Source organism: Armigeres subalbatus, chromosome 3, assembly GCF_024139115.2.
Source record: "Armigeres subalbatus isolate Guangzhou_Male chromosome 3, GZ_Asu_2, whole genome shotgun sequence".
Taxonomy (NCBI): domain Eukaryota; kingdom Metazoa; phylum Arthropoda; class Insecta; order Diptera; family Culicidae; genus Armigeres; species Armigeres subalbatus.
Window position 1 is genome coordinate 323185297 of NC_085141.1, and position 23994 is coordinate 323209290.

At 38.6% G+C, this 23994-nt stretch overlaps 1 protein-coding gene across 3 annotated transcripts in view; it reads right to left on the minus strand.

Moving 5' to 3' along the window:
• LOC134225484 (neuropeptide SIFamide receptor-like) overlaps nucleotides 1-23994 on the minus strand; it is a 734184-nt gene that overhangs the window by 648829 nt on the left and 61361 nt on the right. For 2 of the 3 annotated variants that reach the window (XM_062705591.1, XM_062705589.1), the window contains exon 3: nucleotides 1314-1374. The exons of the other annotated variant lie outside the window; for it this stretch is intronic. The gene's annotated coding sequence lies outside the window, so the exon portion shown is untranslated. The remainder of the gene's footprint in view (nucleotides 1-1313; nucleotides 1375-23994) is intronic. 3 annotated transcript variants of the gene reach the window in all.

The following is a 23994-nucleotide window of genomic DNA, read 5'->3' on the forward strand; positions in this document are numbered from 1 at the left end:
ATTAGCTCAAATTCTATAAAAATGACGATTGCATCTTATATAGTATACCATGAAGTAGCAGTTTAGGGATAACTTGTTGAATTTCGATAAAGTCAGGTTTTTGGATATATGACCTATGGGGGAACCACTGTGAAACGACTCCATACCACTACAATTTTCATCTTTCATAATTATTCATGATAGTGCTGTTCATGTATACCTTCCTGTATTACTACAAGTATTACAATGGTTGAGAAAATATAAGCGAAGTTGAACACATGGTAAGAAGTAGAGCTCATGAGTTACAGTCAAACCTCCATGAGTCGATATTGAAGGGACCATCGACTCATGGAAATATCGAGATGAGGAATAGCAAATCTTTGGAAAGCCGTTTGAAGGGACCATCACAGTAACCCAGAAAATATTTTTTAATATGGCATAATTTGCTTCCATGAGTCGATATCGAGTCATAGAACATCGACTCATGGAGGTTTGACTGTATTAAACTTCAAAGTTAGTCGTGGATTACTTGGAACAGTTCTATTGTGGTAATATTAGAGGTACAGTTTTCTTGTAAATAGTTCTAACCTATTAGCGCCCGGAGTGCAGACACGGTTGGATGAGCGTTTATAAGGGCTGTCCTATTTCTACTATATGTCCCAGGACGCTGGAATAACATAGGTTAACTGAATTGAAATCATTTTTTGTTGTCTGAAATCTTAAGTAAACTGTTCAATGTACCACTAGAATTACAATTTTCGACTCTTATTCTACGTCACTGATGCTGATCTACTTGACGTGCATTTCACGTCCCCTTCCCCAATCGTAGTTAGATGGACGTAATATAATAAACTGAAACGGGCTCACCAGATCAGTAGCTGGAACGGTGGATCCACGCTTGAAAAACTATGATGTATGTATATGTTTGGTTGGGAAATTTGCGAAGATTCCGGAAACTTCAGATTCATCACAATCCGGTGTCCTAGCTCACAATTTCTTCAAAAAGCCATTCGAAAATCACAGTAGAACAGCAGCAACAGCCAAATTATTTAAACTTTTTTTTTAACAATTTTGAAACCAATTTGAAACAAGAGAAAAACTTTGACGGATTTTTTTTGCGTCCGCTATTAATCACAGCCTACTTGAAACTCCTCCCCTAAGAAGGTCTCAAGCCGGGCAACAAAAACTCGTTGGGCGGTCTCCTATCAGGAATGGCGCATAAGCCGCCCAATTCTAAACCGGAAACGCGACTGGCCGACCCGTTATAAGCTTTATGGCAACACCTAAACAAATATTCTTTCTGTTATTGTAGCAATACATTCATTATTACTTACCCAATATTCAAATGTTGCTTCTGCAGAATATTATCATCTCATAGTCTAGTGGTCTCTTTTCCTGAAATAGAAAAACATAACTGTTAACAGTGAGTGCTAGTAATGGACCCCGTGCGTGTAATGGACCCCCGGAACAAAACCCCGAATTAAACGCTGAAATCGACTATTTCCTACAAACTTTCATCGGGTGGAGTTGCTTCATGTAACAGGACAGCAGTTCCATACATTTGTTATGGACAGGGAAGTAGAAATTTAATTATATTCAGGGTTTACAGAAATCGCTCTCAATAGATAACGAACAACGATAAAAGAGAGGCAAAAACTGTTCCGAATCATAACAAGCCATGATAACAAATGTATCAAACTTGTATACAAGTGCGAAAAAAAAAAGAATTGGATAGGTAGCCCCTACAGAAAAATGGTGATTCTCGCTTTGTTTTCGCTCCTTTCGTGTTGGTTACTGCACAGCTGTGTAGAACAAGTTGAAATGCATAATCAGAGCCAGTGCTCCCCGAATTTGGATCTTTCTAAAAGAAATTTATCATGGGGTATAGCCTCCCGAATCAGTTCTCTATCATGACAGCTTGCGAAAAAAGTCTCTCGCGGTATGCTATATATCGTATATATACAGAGATGATAAGTGAGAGACTTGTTCTTTCTCCCCATGATTCAATCCCTGGTTATATTAACTTTTTTTTAAGCTTTATTAATGTGGGTTATATTAACTAATTTTTAAATGTACATATGCTGAAGGGTCCATTACTAGCACGCAGGGGGGGGGGTCCATAATAGGCACAAGGAACACGTGGGAATTTATTTATTATTTAATCAGACTAAGGCCGAAGTGGCCTGTGCGGTATATAAGAGTCTTCTCCATTCGGCTCGGTCCATGGCTACACGTCGCCAACCACGCAGTTTACGGAGGGTCCGCAAGTCATCTTCCACCTGATCGATCCACCTTGCCCGCTGCGCACCTCGCCTTCTTGTGCCCGTCGGATCGTTGTCGAGAACCATTTTCACCGGGTTACTGTCCGACATTCTGGCTACGTGCCCGGCCCATCGCAGTCGTCCGATTTTCGCGGTGTGAACGATGGATGGTTCTCCCAACAGCTGATGCAATTCGTGGTTCATTCGCCTCCTCCACGTACCGTCCGCCATCTGCACCCCACCATAGATGGTACGCAGCACTTTCCTTTCGAAAACTCCAAGTGCGCGTTGGTCCTCCACGAGCATCGTCCAGGTCTCGTATCCGTAGAGGACTACCGGTCTAATTAGCGTTTTGTAGATTGTCAGTTTGGTACGGCGGCGAACTCTATTCGATCGGAGCGTCTTGCGGAGTCCAAAGTACGTACGATTTCCAGCCACTATGCGTCTCCGAATTTCTCTGCTGGTGTCATTTTCGGCAGTCACCAGTGAGCCCAAGTACACAAATTCTTCTACCACCTCGATTTCGTCACCACCGATGCAAACTCGCGGTGGGTGGCTCACATTGTCTTCTCTTGAACCTCTTCCTATCATGTACTTCGTCTTCGACGTGTTGATGACTAGTCCGATCCGCTTAGCTTCCCTCTTCAGTCTGATGTAGGCTTCCTCCATCTTCTCAAAGTTACGTGCCATAATATCTATGTCGTCGGCGAAACCAAATAGCTGGACGGACTTATTGAAAATTGTACCACTCGTGTTAATCCCTGCTCTTCGTATTACCCCTTCCAAAGCGATGTTGAATAGCAAACACGAAAGACCATCACCTTGCCGTAACCCTCTGCGGGTTTCGAAGGGACTCGAGAATGCCCCTGAAACTCGAACTACGCACATCACCCGATCCATCGTCGCTTTGATCAACCGTGTCAGTTTATCCGGAAAACCGTGTTGGGAATGGGACATATAAATTAAATGGGGGAACCATAATACACATATAAACAAACTCGACTTTGCGTATTATGGAGCCGGGGGTGGCCATGCTAGCTACATATTTTTAAAATGCTTGCTTAGTAGTAAAAATGAAAGTTTTTTGGCGAGTTTGATGTGCGAAACACGTTGCTGATACCTGCTGCTTGTCATCTGGTGCAGCAGAACTACAATTTGTCAAGAGGCTCGCTCTAGCAGAGCGACTGAAGTAAATTTCAGTCGTTAAGGGGTCCATTATTAGCACTCACTCCCTATTTAACGTAATTATGATTAAATAATCATGGAAGCAGAGAATATCACTGGCGGCGCCAGAGCTCTGGTAATGATGGGGCATCAGCATTTTGGCGTAATTGGTTTATGTATAATTTGGCGTCAGTAGTAAGAACTACAATTGGGGGCGTTATTCAGTCAAGCGATAAATCAATTATTAAAATGTCAGACAATTTCAAATATTACGAATTTTTTAATGCATTTTATTGCCTATAAAATGCAATACAATCATCTAATTTATTGAAAAGGTTTCTGAAAAATCGTTGGAATGTTTTTCCAAAAACTTCCACAAAGATTATTTCAGGTATTCCTTCGGAGACCATCGGAAATTTCATTCCTGACGAGGGTTCCGCCAGTTTCATCAATTATAGCAGCACATACATATCTGGATGTTAGTTTGGAGATAAGTGTAGCAACGATAGCGTTGTTAACAAGCACACATGCACGCGACATTGATCGAGAGTTTGCCATTTCTTTACTGAAAGCAGCAAAAACTGAGTTCTCTAGGTTACCAATGGTTTATGATGCGGGTGCTGAAGATTCTAGCAACTGAGGTGCACTCAGTGTACAAGGACGAAAACGACCAGTGATTCTACATCGACGAAATGACCTTCAACAGTTTAGTGGCACAATGGAGAATCATTATTAGTTTCAGTATGCAGATGGCACGGCAAATGCTGGGTAAAGCGTACCATTGGTACTTCGCGTACCTGATGGAATAAAATAGACTACCCTACCTACTACCCTACCTCCCCGTGGTACTGGCCGGGACTAGCAACCTTAGGGAAGATCGGGTAACCAACCCCGGTGGGAACTATGGTCGTATGCTGACAGGGAAGGGGGGGTTTGCTCCTCTTCGGAGGTGAAAATCTTACTGAGCGTCTGTTCTCTGTTCTCCAGGATCGGCTCACGACAGCATATGTTCTCCATGTTAGGGGCGGCTGATCATCGTCCGAGTGCCAGCGAGGGACTCTAAGTGAAACTGTGTACCGTGGTCCACGGGGAATAAGGAGGATATGTCCTCCAGAAATTTAGGGGGTTTGGTGTCAGGCCCTGCAAGCCAGCCTTTGAAAAACCATAAGCAACGAACAATCAACAAGAGAGTACGGACCGGAACCATCGGCGAAGACCACTGCGACGAAAAGGGACTAGCGATTGGAAACTCGGTTCGTGGAACTGCAAAACTCTCAACTTCATCGGGAGCACACGCATACTCGCCGATGTGCTCAAGAACCATGGATTCGGCATCGTATCGCTGTAGGAGGTTTGTTGGAAGGGATCAATGGTACGAACATTTAGAAGTAATCATACCATCTACCAGAGCTGCGGCAACACATACGAGCTGGGAAGAGCATTCATAGTGATGGGCTGGGAAGAGCATTCATAGTGATGCAAAGACGCGTGATCGGGTGGTGGCGGATCAATGAAAGAATGTGTATGTTGAGGATCAAAGGCCCACACTCCGGAAGCACTGATGATGATAAGGACGCATTCTACACGCAGCTGGAACGTGAGTACGACAGCTGCCCAAGCCACGACGTCAAAATCATCTTAGGAGATTTGAACGCTCAGGTTGGCCAAGAGGAGGAGTTTAGACCGACTATTGGAAAGTTCAGCGCTCACCGGCTGACGAACGAAAACGGCCTACGACTAATTTATTTCACTGCCTCCAAGAATATGGCCATTCGCAGCATCTACTTCCAACACAGCCTTCCGTATCGGTACACCTGGAGATCACCACTGCAGACCGAATCACAAATCGACGGCACTTCTCTGTCCATTATCGACGTCAGGACATATTATGGCACTGTTTCAGGAGAAGAAACGCCGCTTGGAAAAAGCGGATTGCGAGGAGATGGAACAGCTGTGCCGTTCTCAAGAAACACGCAAGTTCTATCTGAAGCTCAACGCATCCCGCAAAGGCTTCGTGCCGCGAGTCGAAATGTGCAGGGATAAGGATGGGAGCATCTTAACGGACGAACGTGTGGTGATCGGAAGGTGGAAGCAGCATTTTGAGGAACACCTGAATGGCGCTGAGAATACAGGCAGTGAAAGTCAAAGCAGCGGAGAAGGTTACAACGTCAGTTCAGCGGACGATGGAAGCCAACCAGCCCTCACCTTGAGGGAAGTTAAGGATGCCATCCAACAGCCGAAGACCAATAAAGCAGCTGGTAAGGATGGTATCGGAGGTGAGCTCATCAATATGGGACCGGAAAAGCTAGCCACTTGCCTTCACAAATTGATAGTCAGAATTTACCTTCCGACGTCTGTTACCATTAGTGAATGAGTTCGTGAGAAGTTATCAAGCCGGCTTCGTTGACGGCCGCTCGACAACGGACCAGATTACTGTACGGAAAATCCTTCAAAAATGTCGTGAATACCAGGTCCCAACGCACACGTCTGGGAAGCTTACCAGACTGATCAAAGCAACGGTGGTTGGTGTGCAAAACTGTGTGAAGATTTCGGGCGAACACTCCAGTTCGTTCGAATCGCGCCGGGGACTAAGCCAAGGTGATGGACTTTCGTGCCTGTTGTTCAACATTGCGCTAGAAGGTGTCATGCGGAGAGCCGGGTGTAACAGCCGAGGTACGATTTTCAACAGATTCAGTCAATTTATTTGTTTCGCTGATGACATGGACATTGTCGGCCGAACATTTGCAAAGGTGGTAGAACCAGGGTTGTTACGACTGCGCGGATTTCGCGATTTTCGCGATTTTTGACGTCTTTTGCACCAGTTGTCGCACTAGTGGTCCCAATTTGGCCAATCCCGTAAGAAAACAATGGGATCTGCCAAATAAGGAACCAAAATTAAAAATAGTGCCACAACTGATCCATGCGTTCCTATTATGGATTAATCAATTTTGAGGATTATCACAAATTTTATAATGGTTTTCACAGCTGTTCTAAGGAGCAGGAAGTTAAACCTTTCGCTTGATATATAAAGTCCACCCAAATGCCTTTAACTTATTCTTTAAAAAATAGTTGTTCTCATGTATGGCGACAATTGATACACCCACCCTAGATCTAGGAACGAAGTTTAAAAATTATTTTTAAGTCTGTCTAGATGGGCTTTATTTTTATTGGCAAATGTTGTTGAGAACAAAACTTACGTTTGAATGCTGTTAACCTTATTTTTAGGAATTATCCAAGCCCTTCTTAAATGCATTACACTCTTAAGCATTCTTTAAACAAATATAATGAGGAGCGGGGCACCATTTGTTGTCATTTTTAATGTATTCTGAAACATGACGCACACAAAACATGTCTATTGAAGGACATGAATCGCCATCGGGGGTGACAATGGGTTCAAAAACGTTTCTTACCAGTTCAATCAAAGATAATTGCCTATTTCCGGGGATTAAACCACCCGACTTGGACGTTAATTTACTATGTTACGAAAACTCATATGTACGTTATGTGGAAGATATTGATTTGGAAAATGTATTGGAGGTAACCACTTTCCCTTCGATGAGACTCGAACCCATGACCCTACAGTACGCTAGACTGGTGCTTTAACCAACTAAGCTACGAAGGACCTCCGTCGGCCTTCGCAACCTAGCGGCTACTGAACGAACTCGAGATTCCCAAATTGGACGCATAGTCAAATCACTCACAATCCATTTCTCAAGCCAATACTTCCACATGTGTATAGTACACGTCCACATTAGAGGAGCGTGAGTATTTAGAATGTCTGGTGGCTATACGGCTATACGTTTCTTATATTTTAGTCTTCTTGCCCTTAGGTACATTGAATCTATTCTACAAGCATTCTAAGTACTTGAAACAGTGACCCATTCTCACCCCCATATGACCCATTGTCACCCCGACGACGGAACATCTTTTTTCTGATTATTTCTTTTACGATGAACTATTTTTTCGTCAGGAATTCTTATATAGTGTTGGAACATTTTATATTGCTTTCATAGCATTCATCTAGAACGAGTAAGGGGTTATACAACAATTGAAAAGACAAAAATGTTCTTTGATTTGATGCCTCATTGTATTAAGTGCTTCTGCAGAAAGTCGTTCAAAAATTAGAAGATGATTCTCAAAAGTTTTTTTTTGCCTTTCTCGTACAACAAAGTTGTACCGAAAGGCTATCATTTCACTCTGAAAACGAACTTTTTATAGAAGTCTCTGAGACCCATAGTGATATATACCAAACGACTCAGCTCGATGAACTGAGCACATGTCTGTCTGTCCGTGTGTATGTATGTGTGTATGTGTGTGCACAAAAGCTAAAGAAAACATTAGACAACTTTTCGTATAGTAATCCTTAACCGATTTTCACGCACGTTTTATTCGACAGGGGACAAAGCCTTGTTGGTCACTATTGAATTTGATAACGATCGGTCATTGCGTTTAAATGTTATGAAGAAAATGGTTTATCGAACCATATAAGCCCCATATAAGGTTGGTGTCTTAACTAATTGGGAGAAAGGCACCATCACCGCTAGGTGGATTAATCTGGGTTTTTTGTCTTTATTATCGAGACTTTCAGCCCGAGGCTGGCTCGTCTCGTATCTTTCAAAAGTTATTTCTGTAGGATTTTTCGCGATATTTTCGGATAACTCCGATGGTATTTGTATGGGATTACCAACAGACCTTATCAGGATCCTTGCATTAATTCATGATAAATAAATTTCCAAATTACAGCATTTAAAATTCGGAAAATTATAATGAAATTTTTGAAAGAAAATCCGCGGAATTTCTCGAAGGGGTGACAGCAGGAATGACTTAAAAATACCCAAGAATACCGCCTTGAATATACAAAAAAAAATCAGGAAGGTTATAAAGAAGATCTCCGGAATTTCCATAAAAAGTCTTCAAAAATAACACTGGGAGTTTTTCTGCAGGAAGTCAACAATCAATTTCTACAACAATTTCTGAAGCGATTCTCGCAGGAATTCATAAAGGGACTTCTGTAAGTACGCGCTGAAGTTTTTCCCCAGGTTATTTTTGGAGAATTTACTTGAACTAACGATAAAATTCCCAAATGAATTTCCGCATAATTTCCCAGGGGAACTTTGATAAGAATATCCGGATTCCACAAAAGTTCTCGAAAGAATTTCCGCAGACAATTTTGGAGCAACTTCTGCAGCAGTTCCAAGAGCAGTTGGATTTCTGCCAACATTTGTAGGAAAATTTCCACTAGAATTCCCACAGGAATTTTTGGGTTGAACCTGCGCACATATGATGAAGACGATCCGTCATATTTTTTCCCAAGTTTTACCTATGGTTTTGGACTGGACTTTGACGGGATGTTGCTGGAAAAAGATTTAAGGATAAGCTGAGCAAAGCAAAAACGGTGCCAAGCGAAGTCTAGGTTTTGTTACGGAAAATATCTGTTTCCCATCTTCGATGCTAGCCGGAGTCTCCTTGGCAACTAACCAGAAGTTGACCGGAATGCCTCCAGTAACGTTACTGCAAATGTCAGTTGGAACCCGTCCTGCATTGATGCAGCCTCCTAAAGTAAGATCGACCAGACCCTGCCCGTTCCATACACAAGTTACATTCCAGTGTAATCAAGTTTCATCCAATGCTCAACATGTTCTCGAAATGGTGAACTGGCTGAAAGTAATCCCAAAAGCTACGGAAATCTCAAGCCGTTTTCAATGCCGATCAAAACCTCTTCCCACTGTCAATTTTCAATCTCTCTCTCGCACAAGTCGATCTTAACCCTGCCAGATTGTGAAGCAGAAACTATATGCTGGAGGTGCGACGACTTCCGCTTGTAATCGATTAATTCATCGGGTGAGCTAAACGACGGATCGAACGCTGCTTAACATGCACGAACAGCATACTGACGGTAAGAATCCTTGTGGGCCTTGCAACACAGGACCAATCTTCATTATTCATGTAAGAGCTAGACAGCGGACAATTTCATAATGGTCAACATCAAGGTAAGCGCAAACAAAAATATTTAACACATGATCGAATATTTCATACATTGCTAATTCGATCCGTTCCAAAGTAGCACAGGACTCACAGGGGAAGGGAAGGAAATTCGGAAAGGATAACATGTTCTTCGGGAGCTATTCCTAGTTTTCATTTTTGGAGAGTTCTTTAAAAAATCCTAGAAATGTTAAGACAATTATTTTGAACTTTTTAGTGGAATGTCTTCACTTGTCATAGGACGAGTTTGTGCAGTCCCATTTAGTTCCGCCACTTGATTGTGCCTTGGCGGATGCGTGTTTCGGCCTCGGCGGTGGGGTCGTCTTCGGCGTCTCGTGCTTGACTCGACTTGTCGAGTCGAGTCAAGTGCGGGACGCTGGGGACGACCTTATGTCGTTTTCGGTTATTGCTGGGTCGAACCTAGTTCTGCCCCGGATCCGCTCTAACAGCTGTCAAAACGTTCGGTTATTCATTCAGGTTGGATCGCGATCCGCACCAGATCCGACCCAAAACGAATGAGGTTCGCTCTGCCGATTTATCGAGATCGAACCTAGGTTCACCAATACATTCGAACACAAACTGTCAAACACGTGTTTATGTTTACGCTAAAGGAAAATGAAAACATGAAAGACACGGAAGGGTGCGGATGGGTATTTGACTTTTAATCGTTTTCGTTTCATTCCTTGAATTTATCAATTTTGTTGCTGTCTTGCACGTAAAAATGGATTATTTTAATTGTGTGTTGTCTTCAAGTTTCTCTGATGGTGAAGTGGATTCAGATACCGACATAGTTTTTGCTGATTACTTCGGACGGTAGCTCCGTTATTAACAAAATGATGGTTAAAATTTTGATGAAATGTGATTGATAAACGCAGTGACGAGAAGGTAGCTGTAGCTGCTATTTATTCACTAATTACGTTGTGTATTCGATGATATGCTTTAGGTATAATTGCTCTCTCAATGGGAAAATAGCGTACCGGAGTATCTGATTATTATTTATACCAAAATGTTCATACCATTATTTTATTCGTTATTGCAGCTCTGTGAATAATTTGTTTAAGGTTACGGATTTGAAGAATATAAACATAATGTATTAACCCTTTATAAGGCAGTGATAACTATATTGCCACCAACAAATGATACGTTTTTCTGATTATTTACAATAGTTTTATTAATTATTCACCTTGCAGAGGGTATATTTGCTACCTAGTAACACTCCAGATGATACTTGGCCAGAAAATAAATTCAAATGTAAATTTAGGCACAGTTTTATACGAATTGAGCATAATTTTAGAGTGGAAGAAGGATTTTTAGTTGTAATTCGTTAAAAAACCGACAAAGACATATTTTACCCCGTTGATATTTATTATGTTGAATCTCCTGTTATGTAGTGGAATATTATGTAGAGAAAAATTATTTGCCTTTCTTGTATATTTGGTTTTTGCAGTTTTCGTTAAATCGCGGTTTATCCCAAAGATTCCCCTCTTGGGAGGAAAATACAAAAATGTTAGTCAACTCTTGTGCGATTTGATTCTTTGTTTTAAAATAAAAGGCCCCAAATCTCAATAAATTTTCTATTGGATTTTTTACAAAGTTTACAAAGTTCCATATTTACATTACATTTGAATGGCATAATTGATAATTCAAATGTAACACAATCACTGTTATCCAGAACGCCACTTAGAACCACACAGAAAAAAATAATGAAAAGTAAACAGCGCGTAAAACTTGAGATGCGAAAATTTACGCTGTTTTACGCTGGAATGTTTCTCTTCCTAACAAGTTTGCTTACAACTTGCATGCAATACTGACGATTTACGTCAAATATTGTATACATTTAGGTTATATCCCGCGTGGCATTACGCTGATAATGGTGTTCCATTTATGTGCATGATTTTTAGCGTAAATTTCATTGGATTTTTCTATCTGTGCAGTATAACAGTTTATCGGGAAACACGAATTGGCATAATTACCGGAAATGTTCCAGAGCGCCAAAATTCCTTCACGGCAATCCACATTGCCGTCGCCATTCATCACAAGCTTCTAATCACATAAATTTATTGATAGATTAACTGTCATTTTTAAAATAAACAATTAACAGAAGAAATATCTGACTTCCCCATTCAATTTATATAATAAGAAACGAAATAACACTAATAACAAAATTCAAAAGATAAAATCTGTATAAAATCTGATAAAATATTTAGATTTCTGCCAGCTGATAAAAGTGCGAACTGAAAACAAAACAGATGATAGGGCTTGAGATCTCACTAACACCAACATACTGACTCGATCCCGATTCGTTTTTCGTTCGGTTATTCAGAGTCGGGGTCGGACCTGACCCAGGTCTAAAACCGAAAACGACATTACTGTTGGGGTGGAGATACGTGTCTGTCAGGGTACGGTTGGGTGGGATTGTGCAGACTCGTCTTGTGACAAGCCTAGAAATGTCATATTCTATAAGTGACTGTTTCTTTGTAATGCTTCAAATGTTCGATTTGCATATATTCTTTGTAATTTTAAGGTTGAGTTTCAGTATTCTGTCAAAACATCGTCCAATACGTCATCTAGGAAATCATGAAAATATTATTTTCTAAAATATCCACTTTGATGCACACAATGTCCATATTTTTATGATTTATTAGTAGAATACCAAGAATTATTCCAATATATAAACTGGTTGAATTGGAGAAGCCTCCACCATTTTAGTTAGTATTACACAAATAAATTTTCGGCGAACTATAACAACTTCTAGTGGTTTTCGATGTACCCTAAATCAGGGTGGCCACCGAACCGGGAAAAACGGGAAAAGCGGGAAAAAGACGGGAAATTGAAGTCACCGGGAAAAAAAGCGGGAAAACCGGGAATTTAGGACCTCTACCGGGAAAAACAAATATTCGTCAAACAAATTCAAAATTCTTCAAAGTTTTTATGAAGTTGATATTAGCAAATGATTTTCTCTTTAATGTTCATTACTCAGTCGCTTTCTAATCTTTAGTCCATGTAGTCCATGAGGTACAAACATTAAGTAGAACTTTTTTTCTGAATCCAGTTTGTGTTGTCACTAGCTCAAATTGATGTCAATTTCGAGTGACATATTATACACATTGTGTTATGAGGTAAACATAGAATCGAATATCGAAATATTAATTCTTTCAAATGAATGTATTCAACTTAAGTTATACTTTTAATGTCCAAGCTTGCATTGATACTTCGTGATTGTGTCTGTAATATTTTGAAGAGTAAAATATCTTTATTTTAGTATTTTTTTTTTTCAACCCAATACAATAAAAGGTTATGATGGTGAAAGATATACCACAGACAAACAGACATAACACTCGTGAAATTCTCATCGTCCGCTGATTTACTGGTCAATTAAAATAATCATTACTTGGCCAAACGATCACTCGTGGCGCGCGCATCGGATTTGTTTGACGTTTGCTCACTATCGCCACCTGGTTCGTGATTTGCCTAACTTAGTGAAAACAACAGATGTCGTTTGTGTTTGTACGACGATGAAATTGATGAGCTAATGTTCAATGTGTTATGTCTGTTTGTCGGTGGATATACTCTAAAATATGTTTTTAACTTGTTACATGAGAAATAAGTTCTAACGGGAATAAGTTTCAACACTTCGATAATTCGAATATGCTAATATTGAATGGAAACGTTCAAACTTTTTAATAATAAAATCAAGATTTTATTTAAATAGATAGAAAACTGACTAAAAAAATCTAGAAAATCAAAATGTAAAATTGACTAAATTACGAATCAAATTTTTCATTGTCCCAAATCCAAATGTGCTCAAACCTATTTTAGAAAACAAAATAATGATCTTGATCGGAAACAAAAATTTCGGGTAAAACCTGGGTTAGAATGCATATTAGCTGTTTTGTAATTTTGTGGATATTTAGTAAACCAATAACTATGATGCGGTTATACACTTACTTCATTGCTTAGTTCTCTAACTTCAAAATAACAGGTTCGAGTCCTATCGAAGGGACAGTGGTTACCTCCAATACATTTTCCAAATCAATATCTTCCACATAACGTACATATTCACATATGAGTTTTCATAACATTAAAATATGTTGGCGATACTGTAAGATACTATACGTAGAATACGTTTTTTCTGCTTTCTGTGAACATTATGCCGTAAGAAGAAGGAACCAGAACTAGACTGCCATGCAATGTCCATTGCCTCGAAAGTTTTGCAACCAAGAAAAAATATTTACGAAAGTTTTGTAGCTAAGAGAAGAATCAAACCATTATAATTAGGTGTTATTGGGGTATTACTATGTTGATTAAATGCTAGTTGACACTAACTACATGACAAGTTGAATAAAAACCGGGAAAATTTGTCAAAATTTACCGGGAAAAGCGGGAAAAAACCGGGAATTTGAAAATCGAATTTCAGTGGCCACCCTGCTAAATGCGAAAGGTACAAATCGCCCACTTAAATAAAGAAGAAAAAAAGGTACAAAACTAGAAATAATCGAACAAAAACAAGGCCTATAGGTTGTAGTCAATGCTAGTATTACTACCAAAAGTTTAATTATATTTCATAAGTGGTGGAATTGAATGGGATTGTGCAGATTTATCACAATCCTAGCGCGCTTAATTTTGTTTGCATCTGATTGGTTTGTTCTGCTTCGGGCAATTGGTCAGAAATTAAGTTGATTAGTGCGAATTTGATCTTGTTTTTGTATAGCACGCAGAATGTTCGCGGAAATCGGATCGTTTTTCTACTTTCTGCAGTCGATCGGAACATAAATTAATCAGTGCTCGTTCAATGTGTTTTCGCTAAGCATGCCGAATGTTCGCGGAAGATGGATCGCTTTGTTCTGCTTTGTGCAGTTGGTTGAAAACTAAAATAATTAGTGCGTGTTCGAATGTTTTTTTTTTTTGCTTCAATACACCTTGCACACCGTTTACCAAGATTCTCCAGTAAGCAGATCGATCGGCCGGTCGTCGAAATTTAGTTTTGCTTTGTGCGGAAAGCAAAACGATCGGCTGGTCACCGAAATTGTGTTCTGCATTGTGCGAGTGAGTAAATTAATCAGAAAGTGATAATTTGTTTCTTGTCCAGTCGTGTTTCTCCAGTAAGCAGAGCGATCGGCCGGTCGTCGAAATTTAGTTTTGCTTTGTGCGGAAAGCAAAACGATCGGCTGGTCACCGAAATTTTGTTCTGCATTGTGCGGGGGAGTAAATTCGATTGTTTTTGTTCTAAATCAAACTACACGCTATACACAGCAGACCGTTTACCAAAACGAACCTTGCTACACGCCCTACCCCATATATCCAACATCCCAGTGATTTCTCGTGGAAGTGCAGATGACTCGTCGGCTTCTATCAAAGCGAGTATCACGTCAACAATTTCCTTCCTATTCCTCAATTGACCTGCATTCGGACACGGCCGGCGCTGGTATTGCTCATTTTTGGGTCACCAGTTCTTACACATTGAAGATGATGTTAGTCCCAAACTTCATCTGTTGGTTCTCTGTGTAATTACAGCTGACCTGGCAATAACGGAGTAGCAACCGTGGGCGGTCAATCATGCTCATGCTCATGCTCATGAACCTGCGCACATATGATGAATTTCTGCAGCAGATATTCTTGGAGATATTAACGGAAATTCCATGAAAAATGGTCAAAAATTGCGAAAAATTTTTTCACTAAAATGTTGTCGGAATTTCTGCATGAACTACTAGAGAAACTTGTAACAAGAATTGAATGAGAAATAACGCACAAATAACGGACTAATTTTTGCTGGAGTTTACGTATTTTTTATGGCAAATTCCGAAAGAAATTTCTGCTGAAATTTTTGAAAATATTCCTCTGGATTTTCCGAAAAAAAATTGCAACGGAGCTTGAGTTAGATTTTGTATCTTTTGTTTCTTGATACGAATTCAAATAATTGTTTTACAGAAGTTTTGTTTAAAAACAGAGCTGCATTATCTAACCCCTTAATATATACGCAAGTTTGTCTTGTGATAAATAATTACAACAAAGTTGCATTATTTATTACTTCAGAAGAAGTTACGGTTTTTGGAGATTTTTTATTATTTGAATCATTTGTTTGAGAAACTGCATAAGTCCGTTTTACAAAATTTCGAGAAAACAACAAAAAACTGTTTTTGAACAAATTGGCACCAAATCTTTCGATTTCTTTGATACAGATCAATAGTTTTTGGTAAAACTCAACACTGTGGGACACTTCCAGTGCGAAGACTGTAAGCAGTAGGGTTAAGGCAGGTATTTTCGTCTTTTCGTCATAGTCTCAGAAACCAATAGAAGAGACACTTTTTTGCTAAACTCATCTGTACCAAATCGTAAGCTCAGGAAAAACGTTCTGCTATAGTGAAATTATGGCAAATGGACGTTGCTTTCGTTGGTTTTAGACCTTACCCTAAATTATATTGGAAATCAGTAATATTATAAAAAAGAACTTTGAGAGAAGATGATCAGTAAATTGTGATAAAAAAAATGACATTTCACGTTTATTTGCTCAGAATTTAATTGTGGATCGCGCTGAATGGATTTTATGTCGCGCGGAAATGGCGTGGATTTGATTTTAGTCGGCGCGGATTTGACGCGGAAAATATTTCAGGATCTCCGTAACAACTCTGCAGAACTGTACACCCGCCTGAAACGTTAAGCAACAAAAGTTGGACTGGTGGTGAATGCATCGACAAAGTAGATACTTGGGGGCGGAACCGAGCGCGATAGAGCCCGCCTGGGTAGCAGTATTACCATAGACAGGGATATCTTCGAGGTTGTCGAGGAATTTGTCTACCTTGGATCCTTGACAATGACTGATAACAATGACATTCGTGAAAAACAAAGGCGCATCAACTGATAAGACTGGTAGTCCTCTACGGACATGAGACATGGACAATGCACCTAAAATGAGTAAAACTTACCTGCATTATTAAAGTGATCCACAATTCCGTTTTGTGTAGATCGTTATGCAACATTAGAATTAATTCAAATGAAATATGCATAGAATAACCGACTATATATGTTTGATAAATAGCATAAATAGCATTACTCTTCTAGCAGTAGGCTAGCCGTCCCATAGTTTCGGCATAGAGCAGATCGGAAGTAAGCTAAATTGCAAAAGGACACCACTTCTTGCGAGTACATACAATAATGCCAATTAGCTTAAGAAACTAGCTTATTAATCGAAAATAAATTACAGTTTATGCGCCGTCAAAAACTAATTGGCTGCTTTAAAAATTGTCGTCCCTTTTTATTTATTTATTTATTTATTTGTTTTATTTCTGTTTTCCTCAAGGAGTAGGGAAAAGCCCATGGGAGTGTAACTAATTTGAGGTCACTTCTCCCACAGGCATAAAACCTTCTCATCTTTTCAACTGTAATATTGACGTTATAAAACAATGTTGCAACTTCCAGTGAGCTATGCTCTGTGAAGGAAGTTCTATGAATCAATCAATTACATAACATTAACATTAGGTAGGTTTACTATAAACTATACATAATGCATATAACTTAAAAAACAATTTATCGGCTGTGATGATTGGCGATGAGTGGCTGTTGTTGCGTAGTTGACTAGTGGGGGGCGGGGCTGGCAGAGGCGGGTGGGCGGCGATTGGCTGGTGGTGGTGGGCGGATGGCGGCGTGAAACGATAGGAGCATAATATGCATATCATTAAACATGTGGATCAGTTCAAAAGGTTTAGGATTTTCAGCTTCAGCGACTTTCGGACTACAAATTTATAGTGATGCAACGTGGGTGCATTTTTGTGACACTCTGGTAAAGCGTTGTAAAGTTTACTTCCAAAGTAGGTGAATCTTTTCTTCCCATATTCCGTGTTAGGCCGTATCAGTGAGATATGACTGGCTTGCCGCGACGCTCGGTTCGGATGTATTCTACGAAGGACCGTATTGTGGTGTGTTGAGCTTTCTTTAACGATCTTCTGCATTTGCACCAAAGCTTGGAATTCGTAAAGACCTTTTATTGGTAGCAGTGAGTCAGCATCATTGGAATATAGACGATAAGTGGGGTACATATAGGGCTTCCGGAAAACGATTTTTAGACAACGATTTTGCAAGACCTGGAGTTCCCGTAGATGGGATTTACTTGCTGATCCCCAGATGGCTACCAAATATTGTAACCTGGAGTGTACCAAAGCAAAGTACATCTTCTTCATACAGGACTGAGGCATAAACTTGGATATCTTCCATAATATTCCACAAATTGAACTTAGTTTTGCTTTCAATTTGTTAATATGGGCCGACCAATTCACTACGGAATCAATAGTAAGGCCCAGAAATTCGTATTCAAGCACTTTTTCTATGGTGTGTCCATGGATAGAAAGCACACCGTCAACATGAACTTTCCTTCGTGGAGTATGGATCAGCATATGTTTCGTTTTGTTAAGGTTTAGGGATAAGATATTCTCCCCAAAATAATCTAGCAAAAGTTCTAGATCCATTTTCATCTGACGTTGGATGACGTTACAATCTGTTCCTCGATAAAAAGCTGCGGTATCATCAGCAAAGAGACGAAGTTTCCCATGCAGTTTTAATCTAACTACATCGTTGACAAATAGCAAAAATAATAAAGGCCCCAAATTACTTCCTTGGGGGACGCCACTGGAAACGTAGCGAGTTGGACTTGTATGTTCACCAATAGCTACAAATTGATAGCGATTCGTTAAATAGCTTTCCAACAGTTTGGAAAAGTTTGTTTTGTTTACCGTCGAAAAGGCCAAGTATTCATTAGGAAATTCGAATTCCCGAGTTTTATTCAGATCAATGGCATTTTCCCTTATCCTCTGCCAGACTCAGCTTGAGACTCTCAATTGGATGGGACCTTATTGGGTTATAGACCTTATCAGTATTGACCAGGCTTCCTGTGAAATTGAACATATGAAACCTAGTTTGAGAGAATGTTTAAAACGTTACTATGCTACTAAATATAATTATATTTTCTGGCATAAAGTGAAGCAAAGTTGATTACAAAAGGACGTTCTTCGTGTAATAAGACAATAAGTTGTGAGCTTAGAATGTATCATCTACAACCACATACCCACGTGCGTGATGTATGCCAATAGCAAACATGTCTGTTAATGTCAATCAACGGGTCGCTATGACTTTAACACGCAGTTGTTTACGATATCCAAGAAGCACTCGATCGAAAACATTTCCTTAGGCATTAATCGATATGATATTTAATGCCACACGTAGGGAATGCATTCTCATTCCAAGCAATCCCCCTACCCAGCGGTGATAATACCTTATACGTAGATTGGAAAAGACTAAAAGAACTTTAAAGTTCAACAAAAACACTGATAGATGGATAATACCGTCTATTCCTATAGACTTTTGTTCAAGTTGGTTTAATTAATTTTGACCATACATCTCAAAACGACGACTGGGCTCTTGTTTCAATCTTTCTTGGGTTTATGTTTCCAATAGAAAGAATGGAATTCGTTTTAGCTGTTAGTAACGTTAGTTTAACAAAACATGCTGGATAAAAAGAGTATTGGCCATTTTTAATTTCAAGGTCAAATACAAATACACTTATTTGAAAAGTGTTCATAGATTTATACTTCTGCATGTACAACACCCCAACCACATAACATATAGGCAACTTCGCCATGGAATGTGGTCCTTCCATGATTTTGAAACGCTAGCGAACCTAGCGGTGGAAGTCAAACTTTACTGAACAACGTGCATGAGACAGAGCAGCATCGCATGCTTCGATGTCTCTTTCTTTCACATTGGATATACGGGAGTGCCGTTCGTCGATTGTTGATACGCAAAGAGCCTACTTTGAAAATTGCAGTTTGTTCTATCATGCCTATCTGTTTTGTGCCCCAACTCTCAGTAGCCGGCAGTGGAAAAATGCAGATCATCAGTAAGATTCAATCAGACTGCAGTATACTCTCATGCTGTATGTAAAGTATTGCAAAATTCGCTTACAATTGATGATGAACAACGATACACGAGAGGTATAAACCTCTCTCAATCAAGTGCAACTCAACCAGATACAAGTGCAAAATAAAAACAATATGAGAAGCAGGTCCCACCGATAAACTCACGATAAAACACTCTGTTATCACTCAATTGTCATTAGGGATCATATTTTTCTTGAATAGCTCTATAATACAAGTTAAAATCATTATCAGCACTGGTTGCTCCCGAAATTTGAGCTATTTTAAAGGAATTTATTATGGAGTATAACTTTCCGAATCAGTTCATTATCTTCACATCTTCATATCGTGAGTGAGGGATGATAATTGTGATTTTTTCATTTATCTTTGGATTGTGATGTTTCGTCTGTTCGTGTCACGAAAACATTTTGCTTTGTACATCTTCACACACATCACATCTTCAATCAGTTTTAAATTTTATGTTTTTTCTAACCTTCCTGTCAAACAAAGTACTTTTTTCACCTTTGTATACAGATGTGGCGCTCTGACTTTAACACGATAAAACGTAGAGATGCCCCCGAGGGACGTTATGAGGCCACCTCCCCTAATCTTCAATCGAAACGCAATTTATTTGACAAAATATGTGACCATTTCGACCCACGCCAGCATCGTTATGTTTACTCTGGGAATGTCCCTCCGAAAGCCACCCGAAGACAAGCACCCAGCGGCGACAAACGACATCGCAGTCATCCAATGTCACGCCGTAGATTGGATTGCATGTCGAAAATAGCACCGAAAACTATGCTCCGCTCCAGTTCCCAAACGATGGGCATCGAGGATTGTTTGAGTATCAAGTTTTGCCGGCACCACCCTCCTGACTATGAATATTGATCCCACAGCAGATTAGGATTCCGAAAGTTAACTGGCTGCTGCTGTGCTGCTGGGTGCTGATACTGGCAATGAAATGGTGATGAGGGTGCTACTGTAGTGCAATCAGAATAATAGCATACGTAAGACCCATGGCAGCACTATTCAAAAATAAGCTTCGACAAAAAGTATTCATATCTCTGTTATCTAGACCACGAAGAGCTGCAACAGAAACATCAACACGTATCAATCTGTAATAGGCAAGATACCTGGGACGATGGATGAAATCTTTCATCGGTGGCATCCGAACTTCAGTCTGTGCCACTACAGACGACAGCGATGTGCCATGAGATAGAATAACAGTGTTATTCATGTGAGATGATGATAATCCAAGCTGCAGCAGGATCATACACAGATTTGAGAGGTTTCAGCTTTTGGGAGCTGTGATGATATGGTGGATGATGGTAGACAGAGCAAATTTGTCTCTTGTTATATATACGGCAATGTGTTGAATATTAAAGCCAATTTAAAAGCGAGCTGTTTGATATTCAACTAGAGCGCTACTATAGGAGATACACCCGATTTTGGTAGAGCTCTACCTTGAAAGTGCAGTTGGGTTGTTCAAGGGTATCTTGTTTTTTACATAATCTGAACCTGCATAAAAAAAACACATCAAATCAAGAATCAAACCAGGTGCATTTTACCTGCACATGTAACTGCAAATGCTTCAGAAAATTCAGGTAAAACTTACTTGATTATCACGTATAATGAGAATTCTACAGGAAAAATAAGGCAGAAGCTACTTCAATTTCAGGTAGATAAAATCTATTGTGTTATTTTAGGGGAACTGTCCCGTTTTTCAAACAAAGAAATACAGCATCCATTTCGTTGCTTCTTTTTGCTAACAAGCGCGCTTACTGGTGAAAAAACACAACAATAAGAAACAAGTCAAGTAGCAGTAACCCTACTAAAATAGAGGAAGTACTGCTAAAACGTCAACGAAAAATTATTTTTTGTTTTGATTCCAAACTCCGAGTCTACGTCAAGTTTAATAATACAATTTCTCAGAAAATGAAAAACCAAAAAATAAGATAAAGTTTTATTTAAATATTCTTCTGGAAATTATTTTTTGCGGACTTTTTTTAAAACATTCACATGTAATACAGCATTTTTTTAACTAGAATGGATATTAACACTATTGCTGATTGTGCATCTTTAATTGCTAATGCCTTCTGCAAATAAATGAAAGTAATTATTTGGATCAAATTTTTATTTTCCGTGTTCAAAATTGAAAATAGTCCAAAAACACTAAATCGACTTGAGGCACCTCGAAATTTTATCCGAATTAGCTGAAAATTTGACAGGAGGCTTATTTTAGCATAAGAATTGTGATTCTGGGCTGACCGGTTGAACTTTTGATACTTTTTGAAAACATGAAGAGGTCTAATGCATATTCGCAGACCCACTGGCAGTTCTACCGCTGGTGACTGCATGCTGTCGCTGGGTAGGTAAACACAGCGAACGAACGAACGAAACGAAAAATGCGCGAGCAAAAAACACGTCAGTACGCGCTGCTGTCACAAATTATAATGACAGGCACTGCTTCTTTTATACACAAAGAAAATCTTCCGGTAGACCCGAAGGCCCGTGACATACCGCATTCTGATGTCCGTGTTAGGAATGCACGGGATTGGAAATGAAATTTGTACTGGCTTTGATAAGAATTGAAATTTCCAATAGCTTATTGTTAATAATCTTAAGTTTCAATGGAATAGGCAAAATGGTGGAGAGTGTCCGAGTCGATTGATATATTAATCTTAAAAATCCATCGAAAGATAAAGGCGCTAGTAACGTTCAAAATCTTCCCTTCCAGCGTAACGCTCTCGATTTCCAAAAATCTAAATGACACCCAGTATAGTAAAGAAAGACGTAAATACTACGTCAAAAATTCTTCTGATTTTTTTCTTAAAACGGATCCGAAATTCCACCGCAAACTGTTATGAATTTAATTGTTCCAAATTTCCAATAAAATTCTCCTGAATTTACAAAAGAAAAATCTTCTGGACATCCAAAAAAATTCTGCATTTTCACGAACGGAGATCGAAGTGTGCAGCAGTCATGCTGCTCAAACCTTTAATGAAAGATAATCGCATCTGGAGCATTTCTGTAGAACAACACAAAATTCTAAAAAATAGTTTAGAGGTTCCACTAGAACCATTTAAATATGGCAGCAAAATAAAATTTCCATTTAAAATTAGAAATTTTCCATAAACAATTAGGAAATTGCCAATAAAGAAATCAGGGTATGAGCAATAAATAATTATAAAATTTCCACAAATAAAACAAAATTTCCATAAACAATTAAGAATTTTCCACAAAACAAAAATAAATAAGCACTTTTAAAAGCAAAAATAACAATTATAAAAGAAGAATTTTCCATAAAGAAAAGAAAGTGTTCCACGAAAAAAAAAATTCCATAAATAAATCAATATTAGCAATAAACAATTACAAAACTTTCCACAAACTAAATATTTTTTTTTCATAAAAAATTAAAAATTTTCCACAAAATAATCAATAAAGAGCAATAAAAAATAAGAAAATTTCCATAAAAAAATACAAGAAAGCAATAAAGCTGATGAAATTTTACATGAACTTTAAACGCTTTTAAAGAAGGGGTCATCTATGAAAAAAAGCAGAGTTTGATTGCTTTTTTATATTTCTTTATGGATATTTTCTTATTTTTATTGCTTTTATTGATCATTTCGTGGAAAATTTTATTTTGTTATGGAAAAAATATATTTATTTTGTGGAAAATTTTGTTATTTTTCATTGCTAATATTGATTTATTTATCGAAATTTTGTATTTTTTTCGTGGAACATTTAATTTTTTTATGGAAAATTCTTCTTTATAATTGCAATTTTGCTTTTAAAAGTGCTTATTTATTTTGTTTTGTGGAAAATGTTTAATTGTTTATGGAAATTTTGTATTATTATTTGTGGAAATTTATTTTATATTTATTTATTGCTCATAATTCTGATTTCTTTATTGGCAATTTTCTATTTTCTTATGGGAATTTTCTAATTGTTTAGGGGGAGTATTTATTTTAGTCATTTAAATATCATAAAACTGCTTTTTTTGATAATTTTCGCAGAAATTCATTGTCCATTGTCAACCACCATTCAAAAGGTATTTTTTGTAAAGAAAGTTTTGAAAACAGATCGAAAAAATATAATAACAAGGCTGAGATATTAAAGTTTTAGTAAACCTTAAAAATTATGAATATTTGCTATTTTATCAAAATTCAACAATATTTTGGTGGTTATTCCAACAATTTTGACGTTTGTGGCATCACATAATAGAATATGAGTCCAGACTGAAGTTTTATGTAACATGAATGCATTGAATTCAATTTGAAAGATTTCTTAAGTATGATTGGCTTACATAATTCATGAAAATAATATTCAACCAGTCAAAACCGATTATGGCAGTGTAACAAGCAAGCTAAGCTAGGTTGCCATGGAGTTTTGGAGTGTAGAATTATGCTTTCAATCATTCCCAGTTGTCTTAAATTTTCTAGACCATAGTTTCCCAAAGTGGTGGGTCGCGACCCCCAGCCTGTGTAAATCTTATGGAAGGGGTCGCGACCCCCAACTTTGGGAAGCAATGTTCTAGACGAAACATTGACATGCGCCATATTGCGAACTTCTCATCTAGTTGTGCTATCATAAAAGGCGGAGTAAATCCAATTTTCGCTAGATTGAATTACAGTTTCCAATTCCGTTCAAAGCAATAGTATATGTATTCTTTTAACTATATTTTAAATTTGGTTTACATGCTG